Genomic DNA, 12,400 nt, shown 5'->3' with positions numbered 1-12,400 from the left:
ATTATTCTCTATCCTTTAGCATGTCTCCCAATGAACGGAGGGCTAACTCAAGGAAGCTGGTATGAAAAGCCATATGGAAGCCTACTATCTCATAATCTAACGTAAGTAAGTGGTGGGACAGTGGAAAACACGTGAAACAAGAGAGAAGGGGTTGAAACACCAAGGGCTAACGGGTTCATTTCAGGATACTAGGAGGGTGTGGTAGACTAGAGATGTGGATGGATTAACTCAAACCAAGGATGTGTGGAAAAGCCTATGGAAACATCCTGAAAAAGGACCTAGAGTGGAACAGACAGATAACCCTGCATGAATGGACAGTGTTTCCCCCAGAAGACTTGGGTTATTAAATGAAAAACACAGTACAATGCATGGGATACCTCCCTATGTGTTACTAGGCAGAGAAGCCCCAGGGGTAGCTAAAGTAACGCTGGCTACTGCCAATACCTTGGTTACCCACCATAAATGCATGGTGAGACCCTACTGTTAAAGGTGCCACATACTTTGGCTCCAGAGCACAGTGGAATCAGACTCTAACTGACCAGGGAACTTCTCCCTGCTAACTAACTTTCATAGTGCTGGAAGGTTCTGTGCTGGGGAGGTAAGACATCAGTGGTTTTACTCAGCACCAGACACTGTGTGGTGCGACATGACCTTTCAGGCAAGATGTGCCTGCTGGTGCAATACCTTCACAACTCTTATAGGATAATTAACTGCTCTCTGATTGCATTTGAGGCCTGCTCCATAGAAGGGAATTTCATGTTTTGTACTATAACTCTGCTCAAAAGCTCAAGGCTGGGGAGGTCAGAGACCCGAGGATAGAATGCTGTTTTATCTTACTAAATGGCAATGCTGTCGAAGTCTCTCATAAATATTTATGCTTACAGACATAGACCTGGGGTGCTCTCAACCTTGGTCAGAGAAGGTTCCTAGTGCAGCAGACAGCAGTCAGTGGAGAGACACATAACGCACAAAGTGCTTCGAGTGCAATTCTAAACACTCAACCCTAAACAGATATCTAGATCAACCTCTTGGAAGAGGAGACAGAGGGTGCAAGAGATGGAGGGTAGAATGGAGTGATGTGGAGTGTTCTCTTCTGGATATAACATGACTGTCACAATCACGAACTCAGAGCAGCCATGGTAACCTGCACCACGTCCACACAAAGATTAACTCTGTCAGACTCCCGGCATGCATGGTTTAAATAATCTTCAGGGTCCAGGCCACACTGAGGAGCTGTTGTCAGGGTATAGTTGCTGGGAGAGGGAATGAGGGGGTTTCTGCAGGTGTCATATAGGGAAGCAAACCCTGCAAGGAGATAGGAATAAAACCCTGGGGAAGACTGTCAACCTGGACCAGGCTTTGGGGAGTCTAATGCCTGGTGGTTCATTGTCAGCATATGTAAAATACAGTATAATTCAGGAAAAGGTCCCCTGGCAATGATCAGTCCAATCAGTGCAATTCCAGGTGCACAATAAAGCTCATGGTGTGACCACATAGAAACTCTTTACAAAGTGCGTGTGACCATGAGGGTGGTTCTATAGCTAAAAGGCCGAGAATCTAGTGTGGTCTCTGATCAATAGCACAGAGCTCAGCAGGTCATAAAGGACATGGGACATCTCCCCTAAAAATGGTTGACTGTTTAGGAATGAAAGAGTCTGGAATAATCACTCTGGGGAATCTGGGTGAGGCCTGCCTCTCTAGTAAAAGGCCGATGAGGACCGCCCCCACAGATAGCAAAAAGGACACCAGATGGCTAACAAAATCCACTCCCAACCTTCTGGAAGAGAAAGCAGGCATTTTATCTCCTCCATTGAGAAGAGGCCCCCATGTGTTTAGCATTCCTGGTTTTCCTCACTGCTTTTCTGTAAGTACCAGGACTTGCAGAACTGTGCCCCTAACTAGGGAGAATCATTTATTGGATGTGGCCATTTGTAGGTCTCTCGTGTTCCAGTGGTTGGCTCCCACACCCATGCACTTGGGCAGCACTGCTGGACTTAGAGGGTTATCAAAAAAGGAAAGAAAAAAAAGACATGAGCTTAGAAAGGTTCACGTTGGGCATATGATGAGATTTGGGAGAGGAGTGTGAGGTAGATATGATCAATCATATTTCATTGTATATATGTATGAGATTCTCCAAAAGAAAAAAAAATAAAAAGTTCTCTCTTGAGTATTATGGTGATATATGCTGCTTTCTTCTGAACAAAATGAGAAGAAAGAGGGTATATTTTATATAGCTGGAAATACAAGAAGCAATCCTTCTGGCAAACAACTGGCCAGTGTCCTGTTTTTATAGTGGTGGTGGTAGGATTATACAAGGTACTAACTTCTGGAAGTAGCTAAAGTATTTGTTGTTTTAGGGCATAGGGAAGGGATCAGAACTTGGAAGTTTAGACAAAGGCTAAGAGCCTGTCCTGTGATTACGAATTTCCATATAGCTGGTGTTGGTATGACTGGAATTCTCAGGCGGTCTTCTAAAGTTGAGCCTCGGGGGAAAGGTGGAGGTATTGGCCAGCTGGAGTTGCTGTCATTAGATTAGCCAGCCCTGTATTACTGTGACAAAAGACCCGAGAAAAAAACAGCTTAGAGGAAGAAAGACATCTTTGAGTTTGTGTTTTCTATGGGTGGTTAGCTGGCTCCATTACTATGGGCCTGAGCACCATGGCAAGGGGCTTGTGGTGGGATAAGCTACTTATTTCATAACAGTTAAGAGGCAGAGGCGCAGGAAAGGGTTGGGGACAAAATACCCCTTCCAAGGCATTCTTCATGATATGCCTTCTCCAGTCAGGTCTTCCCACCTAGCAATCCTCTCAACTATGACTTTATAAATTGATGGATCTGTAGATGAAACAAATAAACTCACGATCTGATTGTCTCTTAATGACCCCACCTCTGGACTGCTTCCCAGGGGAAGCACAGCTCGTCCTTCAAAATGAGACACATCCCTCAAAAATGAGAAGGTCTGGAACATGTCTCTGATGGCACCAGCTCGCACTGCTTGGGAGCGGCTTGTTCTTCGATGAGGTGTTCAGCAAGAGCAGACTAGTTGCTACAGATGGAACAATCCTTCTCCTCCAGACTTTCAGAATCCCTCTAGCATCCTTTTCCTTGGAATGCGTGGTGTTCTGAATGAGAATGGCCTTCATAGGATCATATGTTTGAGTGCTTAGTCACAGGGAGCGGAACTGTTTGAAAGGATTACAAGGATTAGGATATGTGCCCTTATTGGAGTAGGTGTGGCTTTGTTGGAGGAAGTGTGTCACTAGGGTGGGCTTTGAGGTTTCTAAATACCACACCAGAGTCTCTCTCTCCCCTTGAGGATCAGAATGTAGGTCTGAGCTATTTCTCCAGCACCATGCTTTTCTGCTCTCATGTTCCTACCATGATGATAATGAACTAAGTCCCAATTAAATGTTTCCTTTGTAAGAATTTTCTTGGTCATGATGTCTCTTCATAGTAATAAGACAGTATCAAAGACAGAAGGGATGCCATGGAACCAAAAAACAAACAAAAATGTGAGTTGTAAAAATGTGAGTATGATCCTAATCTACTAAAGAGGGACAGGAGAGTAAGATTTGGAAGTGAGATTTAGAAGTCGTGTGGCCAGAGCATGCAGATAGCTATGTTTTTGTGGGCCACCTGCATGTCTGGCTCTGGTCTGAACTTCAGTGCAGCGCTCCTGATGTTTGGAGTCAGTCAACCCTTTGATGGGGGTTGTCTTGTCCACTGTAGGGGGTGAATAGCACTCAGGTCTCTGTTCAGTATATGTCAATTGCAGCACCTTAACTGTGTCAACCACAAATACCTCTAGACATTGCCAAACACTCCTTGGGGAGCCGAATCTCCTCAGTTGAGAACCACCGACCTATGTTTTTGCTTTGTACTCTGTAAAGTATCTATGTTCTTTTAATAGTCCCTTTCCCGTTAAGTTATTTTGATTTAGCTCTTACTGCTCAAAACCCAGAGAGGCCCCAAGTTATCCTCACATTTATAGAGATTTGAGATATGTCACAGCTCTGTGCTAAGCAAGGCCAGGCACCAGCTACTTTAATACTCTCAATAATCCTGTAAGGCAGACACAAGGAGTTTCTCTTCCCTTTGTAGAATAGAAAACTGATGGTCCAAGAGAAAATACAACTCCACTCACTGAGCAGAAACAGATGCTTCATCACTTCTGTCAGGACCCATCACCCAGTGACAGCCACACTCTCTTCAGCTTCTAGGAATATCAGGTTGAACCACATTGGGGTGGCATTTCTGTATGTCAAAAGGTCAGATTCCTACCTGCCATTTCATTTGGTGCAAATGAAAACTTTCTGTCCTTCTTGCCAGGAATACCTGTTACTACAGTGACTTTGCCTATCCTATCCCTCTTTCTCTGAGACATCTTTGTGGGCCACCGGACCTCTTGAACTCATGCAGATGTATGCTAGTATGCTATAACCAAACAGCACTAAGTGGCCCAAATAAAAGAATTTTATTTAAAAATATTTTAGAGATGGAAAGCCCCAGAAGATGGCGTCAGCAGAGTCTCTCCTTGGCTTGAAGATGGCTGTCTTTCTACATCGCCAAGTGGTCTTTCCACTCTGCTCGTCTGTCTCCTAATTTCCTCTCCTATTAAAGACACCGACCATATTCTAGAAGGACTCATCTGCTTTAATGACCTTATTTAATCTTCATCACCTCTCTCAAGACCTTCTCTCTAAATACAACTACATTCTGAGGTCCCAGCATTAGGATTTGGGTAGACACGATTCAGGTATAACTTGAGATGCCACTGTCCTGGAAATACCCTGTGTCTCCTGGTATTGGACGTATTTGTCCCAACTCTGCCTATATTGTGTCTTTAGATGATTTGTTTACATGAATGTGTCACTCTTTTAAGAAGTCCGTGTGCTCAGAGAAAGTGCTTTCTTCCCAGTATGTAGCACACTGGTGAGCAAAAGTCCCCAGAGTGTTAAGTTGCCACCACTTGAATATCAATATCGAATGAAAACAACAGTATTGATTTAAAATATGCCAAGATTTCCCCCATCTTTATGTTTCCATGGTTCCCTGCTCTTAACAACCAATTTTTATGCAGTCAAAACACTTTGAGTTCTCTTGAAAACCTTTATTATTACCTTAATGTTCTTCTTGATGAGCAAGCATCAATGCTATCAAGAACAGAGCTTTAAAAACACTCAAAACTGATTTTCCCTGCTGGAGGCCCTCAAGATTTTCAGTTCAAACTGCTGATTATGTAAACAGAGTCTCCAGGATGGAGGGAAAAGACAGCAAAAGATCAAGAGCAAAAAGAGAATTAGCTGGTGAACCCCAGCCCACTGGCTTGCTAAAAATAGCCAGTTGGCAGGACCACTCTCAGCCCAGCAGAGAGGCTAACTCACATCCCTGCCTGGAAAGGAAATTTGTTAGTTTATGGAATAGATGTAAATGTGTTTGTTCTGGGGAGATTTCTGCACACCCGTGTGGGCTGCGGGCTCTGCTTGGCTACATTTCTGGACACAGAAAGATTTAGAGATCTGTGAGCAAAACAGTTGCTTGCTTCTCCCAGGGTGTGTAGAAATTTCCTGTCTACACAATTTTCATGTGACAGGAGACAGCAAGCGGCTCCCACATCACTTCCCTGAAGAATGGCCTCGGTGTGTGGTTTTTAGAACCACCGGCTTGTGGTTGTTCGTTTGTCTTTGTCCATCAGTTTTTTTTTTAGGTCTCCCTTATTCTGTGCTGCTGTGATCCACCTGTGGGCTGTCAGTGTGGTGCTACAGCCAGCTGCTCTGTGTCAAGGTGAGGCTGGAAGAGCCAGGAAGGCAGTGTCTAGGTGTTGCTTGGAAGGATGACACTATGAAAACTGGAGTCTGTGGCCAGATAGCCTGGGTTCCCACTAGACACTTGAGTCTTCAGGCTCTGTGGTTTCTGGGTAATTTTGTGGGTAGAATATATATTTTTAATTTTATGTTTGAAAGTATTGGAATGTATCCCAGACCATTTTCAAATTTGTAATCCTCCTGTCTCAGTCTCCTAAACACAGCAATTATAGACACTGTACTACATGCCTGGCATGCTTCAGTCAACTTTGCCTGTGCTGCATGTTTTTAAACACAGTGTGTGTGTGTGTGGGGGGGTAATTTTGCTTACTAAACGGTGTATTGTGCTAATGAACTCATGAGCCTTATTGTAAACACTAAGACGTAATTAGTGGCTATTGCTAGGGATGTTCTTTAATACCATCTTAGACTGGCTTCCTCTTGTCTTCCTACAACTTACTGCTTCCCTGTTTGGACATCGCCATCACAAGCTAGCACTTTCAACAAAAGAAAGCTGAATTAGCAGAGTTCACAGTAGGAGGTATGCATTCTCTCCCAGAGATCAGGCCTTTATCATGGGCCCTAGGGGGATCAAAATACTGTTGTTCAGCTAAATAAGCCCAGTGTCAAAGTCCTCTAAATATTCATGTGTGTACTCACAGGCAGATGCTACTTGATCTTGGCCTTGATCAGAGAAACCCTACTTTCCAGTGAGTGATAGCTACTACAGAGACTCATGGATGATCAAAGAGCCAGCACACGTGATATCTGAGGGCTTAACCTGAATAATGCATCTGTGCCATCTCCTTTAAGGTCTGGAGAGTTTAGTGGAAGAAAAGATAGAAAGTATTTAAGAGCAAGAAGACAAGGAGAAGAGCTACAAAATCCCATCTTCTAGGCAAGATGTACCAGTTGCAATCATGAACTTACACCAACTACAGTTGCGTGCACTGCACCCACACAAGCCTGGGCCACCCCCAAAATGGGCCAGTAAATAGCCAGGCAAGGAGCCAGGAGGGACTCGGGGAGTATGACCCCTCACTGCTGAACTGTTTGCTATTGATATATTCTGGGGATAGCTGAGCCATTGTCTCCAGTTGTCTACCACCGGTAAGCTCATCATGATCCAGTAAGTAGCTCCAAAATGATCCATGGTCAGAAAACATACCCAAAATTCATGAATCTGGAAAAGGGACTGGGTGGCGGGTGCAACATGTGACAGGTATGGGGATAAGAGGGCATAGGGGGAGAGTCATCAGACTGCATTGTGTGAGTGTTGAACTTGTTAAAAAACACACTATAAAAATAAATAAATAAAGCCGGGCAGTGGTGGTGCATGCCTTTAATCCTAACACTTGGGAGGCAGAAGCAGGTGGATCTCTGTGAGTTCGAGGCCAGCCTCCATCAAAAAAAAAAAGTCTACAAAGCAAGTTCCAGTATAGTCAGGACTGTTACACAGCAAAACTTGTCTTGAAAAACAAACAAATAAAAAGCAAATGTAAAAATCTGAGTTATAATTCCTGTCACTTTCTGAGATTAGAGGACTTTCTCCTAGAGTGGGGAGGTAAAGGAAATTCTGTAGAACACTAGGAAGGCAGGAGGCTTTGGGGATTTGTTCCAGGGGATTCAAGTGAGGACATACAGTATATGACATGAGCCCACAACAGACAGAGGGAGACTGGAGATCAGATGCTATGTGTCTTGGATTGGGATGTCATAATAAGATGTCACAGACTGTGTGGTGCAATGACAACTGGTTCTTACCATCCTGGAGGTTGAGAAGTGCAAAGCCAAGGGCTGGTGCATTCAGTGTCGAGTCTCTCTCTATAGACAAGATTCGGCGGTACAGTGTGCTAGGGAGCCTGTGTGAAAAATAACCAAATGTCCCTGAGGACCCAGGCACACAGGAACAACCTCAAGACCATAGGTGTCCTCATGGTGGGAGCAGATCTAACAGACTGGAAGCACTTCCTGTAAATATTTATTACCTTTTTTGAGAGCAGAGACCATTTCTATATATCCATAGCATGCTGCACAGAACCCGGTGTTCAGCAACTAAGGTTTATATACTACTGATCACAGTTCCTGAAGCCAATGCAAGATTTATACATGTAAAGCTTCATGGAGGGTGAGATGCAGGTATGAGCTTGTGCCTGGACATGGCAAGCTGAAGCAGTGTGTGCACAAACCCAATGGCATGAAATGGCAGGGAATTGCTGTGATTTGAACATGAAATGTCCACACAGGCCAATATGCGTGAACAGTTTGTCCCCAGCTAGTGGCATTCTTTGGGAAGATTGAGAAACTTTTAAGACGTGGATACTCGTCAGAGGAAATGATTCACTGGGGGACGGCCTGGACGTTTTGTTTAGCCTAACTCCATTGCTGTCTGTTCCCTGCTTCCTGGTTACATGTGCTTCTTTTGCATGCCTTCTCTCCATGGTGGATTACATCCTATCTTAATAGGTAGGTGAAAAGAAACCTTCCCCCACTTCAGCGGCTCCCTGTCTGGTATCTTGTCAGTGAGAAAATAACTGGAATTGTAGCCTAAGGAGCAACGGAAAATCAGGGCCAAACACAGCCGGCAGTTTTGCCTGGTGCACTGTGGGTACTGAGAAAGGACACCAAGTTCCCGTAGCAAGTTCCTGGCTGGGTGTGTTTAAAGATCTTCTAACTGCATTGATGTTTCAAACACAACCTTTTTCAAGATGTGAGATTTTTCTCAGCAAACGTCTTAGCAAAGAAGGAAGGGGAGTCTTGACTCTAAACAGCGGGTGCAGGCTCTGTAGGTTTTGAGATCTGTGAGTTTCACTCAGTGACTTCCTCTCCCCAGATCTCCGAAAGAGAAACAATTCATCCACCATCTAAGAAAAAACTTGCACAACTTCCCTGAGTTTTTATCTTGCTGATGGTGTCAGAATAGCTCTGCACAGTGGCCTGGAGGAGGCAGAGAAGAAGGGAGCAGTGGGGCTGTTTTATGCAGAAAGTGCCCCACTGAGTCCAGCATGTTTGCTCAGACAGAACAACCCACAGGCCCTAAGGCAGGAAGCGCAGAACAGACTAGAAGATCTAACAGGGAGCCAGTGAGATCCGTGGAATTAATATTCAAGAGAGACCAACTTTGTGGCAGGCATTTTAGGAAGGAAAATAGAGACCGGCAAGCCACAGTTGCTGTGCTGAAGAACTCATAGCTATCCTTTGGAGGGCAACAAAGGAGAACAAGCCAGGCTATCTCTGTGTAAGGGCTTCAAGGAGGGAGCAGTCCTGCTTACCTTCCTTGGAGAGTGCGGGGGAGGGGGGAGGCCATGCACAAGGGCTGGCATTTGGACTAGGTATTGATGCCCCACAGATATGAAATCAAGAGGGAAGCATCTAGCTATTTACAGTCGAGAGCTAAATTATGTCTTAGCAGGTTTGCAGCCCCTGGGCAGGACAGTAATCTGATAAAATGTTAGTGATTCATCATTTTTAAACAGATTTCAATGTGTTACTGTATTTTCCTTCTTTATTTTCTTCATACATGATGGTTTTGGGTTTTTTAAAAAAATTATTAACAAAATTGCTTTTTGTCAGTCAGCAGGCCTTTTCCTAGCAAGGAGGGGTGTCTGGTTGGTGAGGGATTTGAAGAAATACTTTCTGCACGAAAGCCAGGAAATCTAACCATGCTCTCAGTTCAGTCCAAGAGACGGCAACAGTTGAGAAGAAAAGGAATAGCCACAGTTCCTGCTGGGAGACACCCAGAAAGAGCACATGGAAGCACCCGGACTTGGAGCCAGGGCAAAAAGCTTCCAGAGAATTCCTTTCAGTTCAGTGTCTGACCTTTACATCTGCATGAGTCTACAGAGGGGGAAGAAAAAGCAGAGGGAGAAAAGGGGAAGCTGGGAATTTGGCAGGGCTAGGGTGTCTGGAGAGTTGAATGACTAAGGTCAGCTGGTGTGGATTCAGATTCTGATTCTGCTGTTCACCGAGTTCGTGAATTTGGACAGTCTATCCAACTGTTCTAATTGCCTCTTCCTCTGTTCAATGGTTATAGCGGTAAAAACTACACTTCAACCTTGTAAGACTTTGACGATAACAGACCAAATGCAATGGTCCTGGAAAGATGTTAAAGATACTGTCAATGTTAGTCATCATCAGCTGCTCATTCAGCATCCTCTGCTGCTGCTTTTTATTGGCCACAGATCCTGCCTTCCTGAATGAGGCGATCCACGGATGGAAAAGACCACAGAATTACTGTGGGGTCAGTCCCATCCCTTTGACCTCAATCACCAACAGACATGTGCTTCAGATGCAGACTCATAGTGTGAGTTTTATTACTTGAATTGGGTAAAACCTTAAACACACAGAATAAAAATGGTGCCTACTAGTGCGAGATTCTAAGTCCCCCAGCAACCTGTAGGTTCTTATTTAGTCGCATTTGAGGTTGTGACCCCATCATGCTTGCAATATACCTCTTTTTGCTCAAGCCGGTATCCAACCAAAGACTTCTGCCCTGTTAATAGGGCAAGGAGTGACTCAAGGTACAGTGTTGCCCTAAGCAGCATCTAAATGGCTCTGCTCTGCTAAGGAGAGGTCAGAAAAGCGAGCTTGTGTAAAGAAGAAATGGATAAATACTGTGTGAAATGTGACAGAGTCCTGGAAGCTTGTGACAATGGCTAGCAGTGCTCCATGGACTCAGGGGCCATTCTAAGTGAGACTTTCATGGTCCTAGATCTCATTTTAATTCTAGATTAGGGATTTCTTTCTCAGGAAGCTTTTCTCCGTTACCATATGGTCTATGGACTCTTATACTGCAGGTTATGATCATGATGAAGTTTTCTTCATGAATCGAATATAGAACAGTTGTTTCTTGCCTGTTCTATCTTAGTACCATACTTTATATGAAGTAAATACTGAGTTATTTACTTCATTCTGTGAGTCAGATATGTTATACAGAGGTAGAGCAAAGTAGAAACTGAATAATGACTAAGAAGCCATGTTACTTTTCTCAGTTCTGTAACCAAAAATGTTTGCAAGAACTATTCTTATATTGTTTTTTATTTGTTTATTTCATTTTTTAAATGTGTTTGAGTGTTTTGATTGTATGTATATCTGTGAACCATGTGTTTGTCTGGTGCCTGAAGACATTACTGGATCCCTTAGAGCTGAAGTTATGGGTGGTTGTCTCGAGTCACCATGTGAGTGCTAGAGACTGAGCCCCGGTCCTCTGCAAGATCAACAGGTGCCCTTAACTGCTGAGCCATCTCTCCAGTCCCTTGGATTTCAAGGCTTGAAAGAATAATTTCATGAAGAAAAATCTGATCTGAGCCCATGGATTCAAAGTGATCACTCTATGGCTGGTTGGTCCCCGGTGCTCGGGCAGAACACCACAGGGGTAGAAGAGTGTGGTGGGGCTGCTCTTTACTTCCTGGGAGACAGGAGTCAGAGAAAGGGAGGACAGACAAAGGCCAAGACAAGACCGAGCTCCACAAAACATGTCCCCAGTGACCAGTTCTCCATCGATCCCCCTCCTACCTCTCATCTCCTCCGAGGAAGGCCATCTTACTCTGATTCTATCAAGGGACTGATCCGCTCACTACAGTCAAACCATGGTGATCTCATAGTCTCAGGAGCCGCCTTCACAGACACACCCAGGGGTGCTTTTCATCTGCTAGGTGAGTCTTAATGCAGCTGCGTTGCCAGGGAAGATTAACCACCTCAGAAAGCCTAATGTCTTCACTGGACTTTCTTTTGGAGTTATAGCATGTGATTGCTCCAAAGCTCATTATTAATTTAAACTAACAAAGGCACTTCCAGGAGTAATAAGATTGACTTTTTAAAGACGATAGTGTCTCGTCTTTGCACAACCTCCCTTAGGTTCAGAACCCGCGGGCCATCATGAAGACAAATGACATCAAACCACAAGAGGTCTAATTAACAATACCAAGCTACCGTTTCATGAAATGCTCTCAGGGAATGTCCGCAGAGTGGAAGGATGAGGCATCAGACTCAATGTTACTGGCTTCAAGGTGGGGTGGGGTTGACAGGAGTAGAGCTAGACATACACTCTCTGAAGCACACCTGCCCACCAAGTCAGGCAAGATGGATTAGAAATTACTGTGGTCATTCATTAACACCAGCATTTTAAATTCTGAATGGTTGGGGGCATGGGTGACTATTTTAAAATCACAATTTTAAAATTAAGAAGCAGCTATTATTGTAATGTCATTAGAATTATGAAGGAGGCAAACAGGAGGAAGGGGAAGGGTGGAATCTATTTATGTGTTGGCGTCCTCTAGGAAGAACTCTAGGAAGGGGAAGGGTGGAATGTCTTTATGTGTTGGCGTCCTCTAAGAAGAACTGAGAAATTGCTTCAGAGCTAAAATGAATGACTTGGAGGTTAAAAGTGTTAGTTTCATACATACAGTGAAGTAGCCACGGAGAGGTGCCTTAAATCTCATTAATGACTAATTTTCCAGTTATATAAGTGAAAGGAAGGCCCAAGCTGTTGAAAATATAAAGTCAAGACTTGGCAGATCTGAACGGAGTAAGCACCAAGCTTCCTTCTGCCTCTGCTGGGAAAAAGTCAGGCATCACTGGCTTAGCTGCCATCACAG

The sequence above is a fragment of the Microtus ochrogaster genome, linkage group LG4 (assembly GCF_000317375.1).
Source record: "Microtus ochrogaster isolate Prairie Vole_2 linkage group LG4, MicOch1.0, whole genome shotgun sequence".
NCBI lineage: Eukaryota > Metazoa > Chordata > Mammalia > Rodentia > Cricetidae > Microtus > Microtus ochrogaster.
The sequence above is the reverse complement of the archived record's forward strand: the minus strand, read 5'-3'. Positions refer to the sequence as shown.